This window comes from Rhinolophus hipposideros, assembly GCF_964194185.1.
Source record: "Rhinolophus hipposideros genome assembly, chromosome: 16".
NCBI lineage: Eukaryota > Metazoa > Chordata > Mammalia > Chiroptera > Rhinolophidae > Rhinolophus > Rhinolophus hipposideros.
In genome coordinates this window covers 6,130,196-6,142,048 of record NC_138062.1, presented here as the reverse complement: position 1 = coordinate 6,142,048, position 11,853 = coordinate 6,130,196, and the positions used below count along the sequence as shown (strand labels likewise).

The 11,853-nt window shown below is 36.1% G+C and overlaps 1 long non-coding RNA gene across 1 annotated transcript in view; it reads right to left on the bottom strand.

Annotated features, from left to right (window-relative positions):
* Positions 1-1,665: 1,665 nt before the first annotated feature.
* LOC308509501 overlaps positions 1,666-11,853 on the bottom strand; it is a 431,724-nt gene continuing 421,536 nt past the window's right edge. Inside the window, exon 6 of the long non-coding RNA XR_013995201.1 lies at positions 1,666-4,328. This is a non-coding gene — a long non-coding RNA (uncharacterized lncRNA). The remainder of the gene's footprint in view (positions 4,329-11,853) is intronic.

The window sequence follows — 11,853 nt, the reverse complement described above, 5'->3', positions numbered from 1 at the left end:
AGCCTTCATAAAAAAAAAATCATGAACAGATATCCTACCCATAAATATATGACTATTGGATTGAATTCATACTATAGAGCTATTTGGAAATGATTTATATTGATGAGAAAAGGAAATATTTGAGTAGGAATAGTCTGTCATGCCAACCCCCAGCACAAGCACATGGCAGACTATACATGGAAGTTGATATAACATGTATCTAAATATTTTAAGGTTGTGAGTCAAGTTAGGCCCATAGACACGCCTAAGCTTCTGTGCTCCAACCCACCTTCACCTGCTCCCTGAGAATATCTCTTGCATTCCTCAGGCTACAGGAGTCCTAAGCCCTGTCCTGGACCAATCTTCATTCTATGGTTGGATCTTCTGGGGCAGGGTAGGGTGGGAAGTGAGGCTGAGTCCAGGGCTCCTGGATGGTGTCTATCTAGTAGAACCCAAAATGGGACTGACCTGGTTAGGCTTCTCAGTGATCTGGATCTCTCCATCTCTCCTCGACCCCTGACTTCTCTGACTCAGCACATCCAGGTTAAGCATCTCCCCAAATGCTCTTGTCCTTCCATTCTTGACTTTTACATTTTTCCGAAGCAGAACTCTGTCAAAAGAATCATCAACTTGACACACTGAATAGCCATTCCTCGACAAGAAAATACGACCGGTCTTCATGGTTTCACTGATGTTGTTATCAATCAAATTTTCATATAAATACGTTTAATGGAGTCTTGTGTGTGATGCAGAGGGTCTTTAACCCTCTCTGATTAAGAATAAGCAAACAAACAGATACACACATTGAAGGGAAACCTTCTGATTGTGTGATTTCTGGGCCCGAGTATTGGGATTTTTCAGTTTGGGGCTACAAAGCAATATAGAGATAATTTGGTAAATGGTTCTACATAATTGAGATAAGAATTGCTTTAAAAATTTGAGTTTATAAAACAAATGATATTCATAATTATATGTGAGGCTTTCATTCCAAAAGAGAATAACTATAATGGACATTTCATATAAATCTTTCACTCCTGAAATCACCTTATTGAGTAAAAAAGAATGTCTTCAACCATCAGCTAAATGCAGTAGCTAACATGGGCATTTTAAAAAGTTTAGACACACCAAAGCATTGGTACTTTAACATAAGAAATAGTTCTGTTTCTGTAATGTTTCCGCTCATGCTGTTCTTTTCCACTGACAGGTAAGAGTGAGGTTTTGACACTCTTAATATAACATAGGGTGTTAATCTTATAATCACCCTGTCAGCACTTTCTGTCAGAGTGTTAATGGCCACCTTTCAGCCACTCAGAGGCTCTTGCCAATAAAAATAATACCGGCATCCAGCCAACCAGAAGTTATTCGGCTACTTTTTTTTTCTTTATTTTTTTAAAGCGATGAATAAATTTTTTTTAAGAAGTACCAGCCTTCAAGGCAGAAGTCTATCTCTATGTCCTACTTCCCTATTTCCACTTTCCTGGTAATAAAATTCAAACTTTTTCTGTGGTCTGAACCTTTGCATTACATGTGACGTATCCAAAGTATTTCTTAGTTTTCACAAAAATAGTCCAATAAAAAGTCCTATCTTGACAGAAAATGTAAAGCATCCTTTCAACCCGACTGAATGGGGTACTAATATACAATTAAGAATCACCCAAGAACCACTGCATCTGAAAGCAACAGCTAATATGTATGTAGGTATGTTTATTATATAGTAGAAGCCTCTAGAATCCATTTCATACAGAATTTTGAATTAAAACAAAGTCAAGGAAATTATAATAACCTAAAATTTTACATTCTGGATTTGATCCTTTATTGAATCAAAAAATGGCCTCCAATTTTGGTCTTTTTGAGTAATCATCAAGCAAATAAAAGACGAGGAGGAAAAAGTAAGATCTGATTCTATAGGAAAGATTATCTCACCAGCTGATAATTCCTTTCCCTGAAGTTCATGTCACTCTTGAGTTTTCTCTCCTCCCTTCCTTACCTTCTAAAGACATTCATTTGGGTCTGAGGACATCCATTCTGTGTTTACTGCTATCTTCCAGTTCATCTAAATTGTACCCAACCACTTTGTATTTAGAGGTTCAAAATTAGTGCTGTGTGTGTGTGTGTGTGTGTGTGTGGCAATATTTTTATAAACTGTTTGGTAAGGAAGTAGTTTTGTGATATATAATTTCTTGTTGAAGTATCAGGATAGTAAACAATAAAAATAAACTTTTCCCAATGGAATGCCTATTCACAAATCTATGATTATCATAACCACAAAGATCAGTATGAAAATCTGACACATAGTGAGATGAATTTCTGACTTTATTTCACCTTAACTGGTGTGCCTTTTATATCTCTTGTGTGCGAAGTTCTAAAAGAAGTGACACGTATGCAATAGTATAGTAGTATGAGTAGTACTGATTGAAACAAGGAGTTTCTGCAATAACTTACCTGATTTATTTTATGTTAAGGATAAATCTGTCACCCTTTCCTTTGCAATCATAACACTTAGATGGTCTTTTATTTTTCCTAATGGCAGACTGCACATGGAAAATATATTTCCAAGAAATAAAATCCAAAGAAATTTACAATATCCTCTTTTCATTGAAAACTAAGAGAAATGTATCAGCAAATCTTTCATTGGGTTTGGCTATAAAACAGAGAAAACAATGAAGTACCAAGTATAGAAACAATTTTATGAGTACATGGCTCACATAGTTTTCTGAAAGAAATTCCCTTTCCAAAATGCTGATCAAACTAAACTCAAACTAAAATTTGAAGCTAAGAAGCCCAAATTCAGTTCAAAAAGACAAAAAAAAAAAAATGACTGGCAATTTAATCAAGCTTATGTTATGTATTATGTTTTGCCCAGAGACAGAAGGTAGGAATGGAAGGAAATCATTGAGTAGTAAATTTAATTATGAGATAATTTCAACTGAATGTCTCACTTTAAGCCACTACATTTGTCTCAAAAAAAATGTATGGTCATGTAAATTAGTTCTGAGCCTCAGATGTTTCATATGGTAGAATTTCAGTGAAATTATGGTGTATACAAATAACCTGGCTTCTAAGGCATTTTTTACAGATTATTTTTCTCGCAAAAGAGGTAATATTGTTTCCTTTCAGTCCTTAATTTAATCTCTGAAATGATGAGGAATCTCCCACTTTTTCTAGAGGAGAATCTACTTTAAACTTCAAAATCTTCAGTGTGCTATGAGAGAAGAGAAAAGGTTAGAGTTGTGGAAGTAGACATTGTGTGGGTACAAAGTGACATGTCCTTGGTGGTCACTGAGAAGTTAGGGAGGAGTCAAAATTTAGGGTTAGGTTTAGTAGAAACGGGTTGGTATGTGACACTGGTTTTTTGATCCAGCAATCAAGTCTATCAGACTTCAAGTACTGTACATGACCAATAACGTCAAGACACTCGATGAAATGGTCTCTGATGTCCCTTCAACATCATACGACCTATCTTAGACCATAGTTTGTTTCATTCATCAAATACATTTTATAACTCTGTCAAGTATATACCATTTTTTCTAAAGATATGGAGAAATTTTTAGTTTCTTTTCTTTTTGCCTCATATTTACATGGCATTATTTAAATGGTGTTTTTATTTACATTTCTATTCATGACTTCGAAGCTGTGACCAATAATCTGATTATATTCTTATCATATCAGTATGCATTTAATTCAAAAATAAAGTGCCTTCATATTCCTTCACTTTCTCACTATTCCCTAACTTTCCCATCCTCAGAATGTGGGAAACTGTTTTCATGGCCGCTCATCTTCTTCCTGCTCCTGGACATTGCCACATTCTGAGTGTTCCACACACCTGAGTCACGTTTCCCAGATACCAGAACATATGGCATAATATTAAAGGGGTACTTTGTACTTAACACGTTAAATAACACAGAGAAAAAAATTATACTTAATAATACGTCATTATATAGCTTTGTTTTGTAGCCATATATATCTATGCATATCCAGTAACAACAATGGTGAGTATATCACAGCAGTTGTTCGTTTGCAAACAACAAAAAACTGACTCTCGGGATTTTACAAAGAGTGGCTGCATCTGATGGATGTGAGAGAGCTCACGGGATTAGAGGGTAGGTTGAAGATAAACAGCTTCTGAAGTGTCCAGATCCTGTCTCGGTAGCAAGGCTTGCTTCACAGTCTTCCTGGGGAATGGATGAAGTCCAACTCATTTTTTCAGCCTTGCTTCAAAGTCGTTGGCCTTGCTTGTGCGGGAAGATGCAGAAAGAATTTCCAGTAATCCGAAGGCAGCTTTTGAAGAAGATGGCAGGCACCTGGATTTCATGTTCCTCCATGATGACTTTCAACAAGGAGAGGCACATCTGCAAATTAAATTGTGGTGTTGGGTGGCCAAAATATTAAAATCCATTACAGTAATATTTATCTTTACAAGTGAGGCACTATGGTTTCTCAACACTGGCAAGGAAATGCATATAAAAATGTGATGGTTAGGTAATGAGAAGAGAAAAGGGGGAAAGAACTTACTTTTATAGATACTCTAAAACCAACCAAAAAGTCTTATGTTAACAAACTCTAATAAGAGCAAAACATTAATGACTTAGAAGTTATAGGTCTAAGTTACTACTAAAGACCGACTGAAAGTAACAGGTGTTAAGACATTTACTTCGGCTGATGACAGTTTGTTACTAATTAAATCATTAACTGAAGATTCTGCAACACTTTGGCAGTACTCAACTTGCTTGAATCAGTTTCTCACACCTAGTTTAAAGGAGTGCTCTTGCTTTCTTTCTATCATTAAATAAACTTTGCTTAATTAGGAGTTACCTTCACAAGTTTGCCAAACATAGCTTGGCATTTAGTCTAAATAAACATGGGATAAACTCAGAACAAACTTGAAGAAAATTAGTTTATGGTCTTTTATTAAATGTACCAGATGGAAAGACAAAACAACACAAAGCAAAACAAATGAAAAACAAAATCTCTACAAAAATATGAAAAAAATAATTGTTAAAACTTGGGAATATTTGGAAGAGAAATGGAAAGAGAAATTGAGAAATTTTATGTGAATGAAGATTCAAAAATGGGGTAGATGATATCAGTAGCTCGTTTATCTTCCTGAAAACAAACATGAAAAATTGAAATAAGCCATAGCAAACCCAACTGGTTTTTAGTTATACTCCAAAATGTACCACATCATGGTTATACCATCATAATGTACCACAGAGAACAAAACTTTCCTCCTTCACCTAGTTTATCCAACTAAAGAAAACTTTCAAACTTCCCTGATTCTCAGAATCTAGTTTACATAATATATCATCAGGAAATAAAACCGACCTACGAAACCACTACCTGAAAAGTGACAGACTGAAAGAAACAATCTTTTGAGATTGGCCAATCAATTGATGTGTGCTTCGAGAGAGGATTTGTTTTGTAAGGTTTGGAGAGAAATGAAAAATGACCTCTGTTCTCAGAGGTTAAAATCCATTCAGGGAGAGAAGAATGACTTTGGAGGAAACAATTAACTCAACAAGACAAAACCCAGGAAATGCTTAAGCTGTGCAAGAAAGTAGGAACTTGTGTTGAAGCCTGAGGATAAGATTTGAGAAGATGGATAGTAGTAAAGTGAACATTCCAGGGAAGGCTGAGGTAGTTATGACGTGGAACCAGGTAGTGGCACTAGTTATTATATATTTGGGAACAGGTGTCTGGAGAAAAAGGCTCAGGATCACATGGTGTGGGATGGGAACACTTTAGTTTTGGGGACATACTGAAGATTAACAGGCCAGACCCAGAAGTCTAGAAGGATAGAAAATGATGTTGATTAGTCAGAGTCACACAAAGAAAAGCTTTGAAAAGCTCCGGAAGGATTGGAGAGATATCTGTGCTTGAAGCAGTAGGACATAGTAGAATAATAAGTCTACTATGTAAACCAGAGAAAAGTCTGGAAGGGATTTGCAGGAAGGATATGTCTACCTCTTATGTTTCTTTGACATTATAAATACCAATAGATTTAAAATAGAAGCTGAAATCAACTAAATCATAGAGACCAGAAAATGTACTGCCAAAGAAGTGGAAAACCCACAGTTACATCAATGATACAACTAAAACAAAAAGAGATTTTTATTTTAAATGAAAGGGCCACATTTAATCAAGCAGTTGAATGGAAATGTCAGGCCCTACTGGACTCACGCTGCCCAGTCATAACTATCCAGGCCTTTACCCTCCAGCCTGAAGGCTACCTGGTCTGAAGCCAGTTCTTCTGCATAGAGAGGGAGCATGTTGGGGGCCTTAGTCTGGGTATCTGGTTAAACATCAAGGCACCCATGTGCATGTATCACTTGTCCCTTCTCAAATCCTTCTGAGTTACGGGGGTAGGGGTCGGGGTGGGGAAGGGAGAGAGAGGCGGAAAGAATGAGAGAAAGAAAGAAGAAAGCAGGAGAGGGGCCAAACACAGACTAGTAATTTCAACTTCTCCCCTATTTTTTGAAAGCTAGAGAGCACACGGAAGGGTAAGTATCTTACTCAGAGAAGTTATAAACTAAGTGCCTCAGAGAGGAATATCAAAAAGGAAGGAGATAAGTTTCTCTTAAAGAACCCTGGGCTTGGAGGTTATAAATTGCCAAAGAACACAGATGAGGTGCAGACTTAAAAACAAGACTGCTTGAAAAAAATCTGTGTATGGAACAATCATCATGTATGGAACAATCATCACCCCTTAGCCTGTGCCTTCCCCCACCAATTTCATCATATTTCCCAATGTATAGAGCTAAATGACCATCCTCTCCTGGTACTCCCCTGCCCCAAGGTACAAACCCTCTCTTCACCTCTCCTCTAGCCATGACCTCAGCACATCATGAGTCCACTATTTAGAGAAATTGAAACAGGAGATTCCAAACTCAGAGACAGCACGCACAAGGAAGAATGGTGGTGAAGTGCCAGAATGACAAATAGGAAATGATGAGAAAGTCCTTAAAATTGACACTGGGATCTCCATCCACCTCCCTCAGCCCTCTCACAGAATGTGAACTGCTGAGGAAAATAACTCCAAGCAGAAGAGGAGATGATTCTTCTCTGGAGAAACATCAAGTTTTCAGAAAAATGACGCCTAGATATTGACCTTTGGAAATCTCTCAAGAAAAAGTCAGTTTATTATCGAATCATCCTATAAAAAAGGACCTCCATTCACAAGCCTACCTGGACACACAGGGTTTAATACCTTTCTAGAGCTCCCTGTTTATACCAACGAAGAACAAAATAGCATTTGAGAAAAACCTGCCACATAAAACAAACCAAAATAAACAAATTAGACAAAAGGGAAAGAGAAAAATTGAAGAAGCAGAACAATTTTTTAAAAAATATATAATTAAAGTCATCATCTATGAGAAAAGCTGTTTCATCTATGACAGAACAACAGAAAGGTGAATAGAAAACACTCAGGGATCAACAAAGAACTCTTGAAAATTAAAAGAGTGATTGCTGGCAATGACATATTTTTAGGAGATGGAAGTTGGATATCCCCCAGGAGTTGGAGGTCCTTTTCTGATGGAAGACACATTTTTCCCAGCCAGAGCTGTGCCTGATTATACTCTGCATGCATTGTGGCTGTTTCTGGATTCCCAGAAATTGAGCAAACTGTAACATCTCAGCTGCCCTCCTTACTTTTTCAACCATTTTCTATCGTTTGACTTTGAAATGTGGAAACTTAATTAGGTAATAACTGGATCGTTCACAGAGTTGTATTTTGACCACTCTTGGTCATTTTTTCTATCTTAAAGCAGACTGCTTCTAAGAAGATGAGGTGTATGCATGTATGAATGCCATTAGTAGAAATGCAGTAAGAAACTGGATGAAAAGGCCATACTCAGGATGTGTTCTCCAAAAGCACTTAAAAATTTTGAAGTTTGAAAATTGATTCAATATGTGAAACATCTAACGTTTACACTTATTTTAGTAGAATAATGGTTTGTTCAGAAACTTGTATAAAGCATAAGGTTCACATAGAGAGACACTGACAAGATATATCTTGCATTGATTGAAATTAGTGATATTTAATTATTTGTCACAGTTAAGCCTTTCTTCACATCACCCTGTAATCCTGATGTTTCAGTTTTGAAAAGAGTATTAGCTCTTTATTACTTTTAAAATAATAATAATAAATACATGTATTTAGTACAGGAACCATGTAAATTATTGATTATCATATCTTGCTCATTCTTCATCTTTCTAGAAGTTTTAGTGTTTTAATCTGTTTATGTAAAACTCCATCCATTCACTCTATTTGCCTCTGGAGACAATTTATATCACTGTCAGTGCTCCTGAAATACGGTAGTTAAAATTACATCCAAAATATTCCAAGTAAAATAAGACTACAGTTTTGTACAAACAAAAAGCATCGTATTAGGTTTCTGATAGTTTCCTTGACTGTCACAAAATATAAGCTAGCATCCTCAGGAAATAGAGTAGTATAGGTTGTAAACTATTTTGATTATCTTTCTTCTATAATTTATGTCTGTCACGAATGAAATTTGTTTATGAATTACGACAAGTTGGAGGCTTGATGGAAAGAGTTACTAGATTGTGCACATAATTGATCTTCTGTTCCTTTTGTTGTTTTTTCCTCCTCATTTTCTCAAACCATCAATATTCTGAGGATACTATGCATTTATTCTGCATTTGAAGGTATTTCTTTGCTCTCGGATATCTAGTACATAGAACTTATGAATCTAATGAGCAAGTCTAGCTAGGTTGAGAAAACTTGAAGAAAACAAATTAAAAGTTATGAAGGCATATTTAGTACAGGTCTAAGATTGGTATTTACCAAAAGTTAGAGTTTGGAGTTGGGTTTCATCTTGACTTATCTTTTAACAAACAAAGTGTGACGCTTTCTTCCTTCATCAGTCAAGGCCAGTTATATGAAAGAAAAAAATACCATAGGAATTTCAAAAAGTAAGGGACTTAATACAGGAAATTGGATGTTTACAATATCATCGGAAAAGCTGAAGGAATGGTGGTCAGAGACCAACTAGATGGAAGGTAGAAAGGAATTTGCGAGAACAAACCACTCCCTCCATCTAGCCTTTCGAACCTCAAAGTAGGCATGAAAATCCCACATTAAATAAAACAGCATATATAAAGCAATCACCATTTACTATGAAAAATAAAAAGCTCTTTAAAAAATAAATTATCTTGTAATGGTACTAATTAAATATCCTTTACAGACACGTTTCTAAAAAATGTTTACCCCGAGTGTCAGGTATAATATCTGGAATAACAGGTTATCAGTGATTTGGAAAATTAATATGAAGAGATAACATATCCTTGCCTATCATCATTAAACTCTCATTAATACCAAACTTGGGGACAAATGAGGGTTGGTCCATAAAATAGAGTACAGTGGAAAGAATATGGGTGTTAAATGGATTTTGGAGACAAGCACGAGCTCTAAACCTGACTTCAAAAATTAATAACTGTGAAATCTTTTACTTACAGTTTACTTAGCTTCCTGGGCCTTTTCTTTTTTATTTCTAAAAAATAATTAAAATACTTCATAGGGTTGTTTTAAAGAGTAAATGAGATAATGTGTCTTCGTATCAGTAAATGATAGTTACATTTCTGCCTTCTTTTGTCTATCTGATATACAGGATATCAGCAAATGATTCCCCATTATTGTAGAAAAGAGGATACAGTGACTGCTGTAAGACACAGAGAGGTGAAAGATGCAATTGGTATGAAAAAATGGGTAAGACAAATTGGGGTTTTTTTTATTGTAGTAAAACAAGTAACAAAATTTACCATCTTAACTATTTCTAAGTGTACAGTTAAGTAGTGTTAAGTATTCACCTTGTTCTGAAACAGATCTCCAGAACATTTAGTCTTCCAGACTATCCTATGACGTAGATACGACACCTTTCCACAGGTGCGGACAGACACGTTTATGGGGGGAAGGAGCAGCAGATGTTGTGGTCTGATAGCAGTAGAAGAAATATCAGAGGCAGAATAATAGCTGCTACCATCTAATGACCCACACAATGTGCTGAGCTTTGAGTACATTTTCTTTAATACATTTAACATAAGGAATAAATAAAATGGTCAAAGGAAAGCCTGTAGTAGAAGAAGGAAACTAAAAGTAGATCCCGCGGGACAGTCCACTTTGAGGGGTGGAAAGAAAGGGGAGCCACAAACAAAGGGACCCCATGATTGAAAAGGAAAAGATGAGCCAGACAAATTCTGTCATGGAGTGGGTGGGGAAGAAGAGAGTTCCAAGAAAAACGAAATACTGGAAGCTGTAAGAAGGTTGAGGAAGATACAACTGAGGTCGTTAATGACTTTATCTTGCACTCTCCCAAATTATTGTTGGTCATCTCCACCCTCTATCTCCAGCGTTCTTCTAAGTTTCAGGATCCTGGCTAAAAACCGTTTTTGCCACTGGGTCTCAAAATGTTTGCTTGTACTTAACAATGTCCCTTCCCACATGGTAGATTTGGCAAAAGGTGACTAATTCTTTTCCACTGTACAACATTCAATTACAATTACTATCTATCTATCTATCTAGTATCTATCTATCTATCTGTCTATCATCTATCTAACACATACATGTTTTATGATATTTATATATTAAATTTTAATATAAATTTATTTGAATAATATATTATAATTAGAATTACATATTATCTATAATTATTACATATTTGTAAATGAAATATAATACTTTCACTTACTTTAGGAATCCGGTCATCATACGAGTATTACTCTACCTACTAGTCTTGTGAAATTGTTCTGAAATTTAACCACAGAAGTTGGCTCCTCTGAAGAGCTTAGTTTTGCTGCAAAATTTGTGACTGCATTCTCCTTTTCAAAACCATTGTAATAACGGTAAAATTACATATGTACAGTACCAATCCAATAAAGTCTCACTGGCAGTATTTATCCCTCAAAGAAATATTACTCGTGCTTCACATACCCAGTGTTTAACATTACATTTCCTCTAATCCTTGCTGAAACAATTTATTAAAGAAGTACAACATTGGCTGTGAACTTACGGAAAAAACTTTTCAAAAACATAAATTATTTCTGCCTAACAACTGAGGGAAAATGTACAAATTCCAATCTTTTGGGCATGGAACATGATATCTAAGAGATTCTTTTTGTTTTTCTCTTCAAATGTTGCTGATTTAGGTATTTAATAATCCTATTCTTTATCGTAATTTTGTTGAGTTTTGTTCATGATTGTTTTTCAGAGATTTCCATTCAATGATGTCATTCTTCATGTGGATTCTGTAACTTGATTCACCTAGCCTACCTCACACAGTATTTCCAGGGTCAATGCTTTCAAAGCTTCTTAGAAATTAAGGTCTGTTCCCTCTGGGGCCTCAAGCTCTTGTCTGAGTAGGCAAAATATGGCTGAGCTGTCTCAAAATTCTCAGTCATCAGTCCTTGTGGAAGTGGGGTGATGAGTTATTCTTGGTTATTAATTCTCCTTCCACCAGGCCTCCTTTCTCTTGTAGCTCAAGATTCTATGCCTCTCAGTGTATGAAGCAAGTTACACATTCTTTTGGTTCTGATCACTTATAGCCCCATCACCTCCACCACTTGCTGAACTCCTCCCCAGAGCTGATAACAAGCACCTGAGAACCAAGTCCTCTCCATGCTAAGCTGCAGTTTCCTTATAGACTGTTCTCCATATCTCCCTCAGGAGCCAGCTAGCTCACTGTTTCTTGTGTTAAAACTATCAAAGTTAAGCTAATGAAATCAGATTTTATTCAGTCACTGACAGTGAGGAAAAGACCTAAGGTCCATTCCGATTTGCACAGAAGTGACTGATTATTTTAAAAGGAAAATGAGGGAGTAGGGAGAGGGAGGGAGCAGAGGCTCAAAATGAGTCAGGAA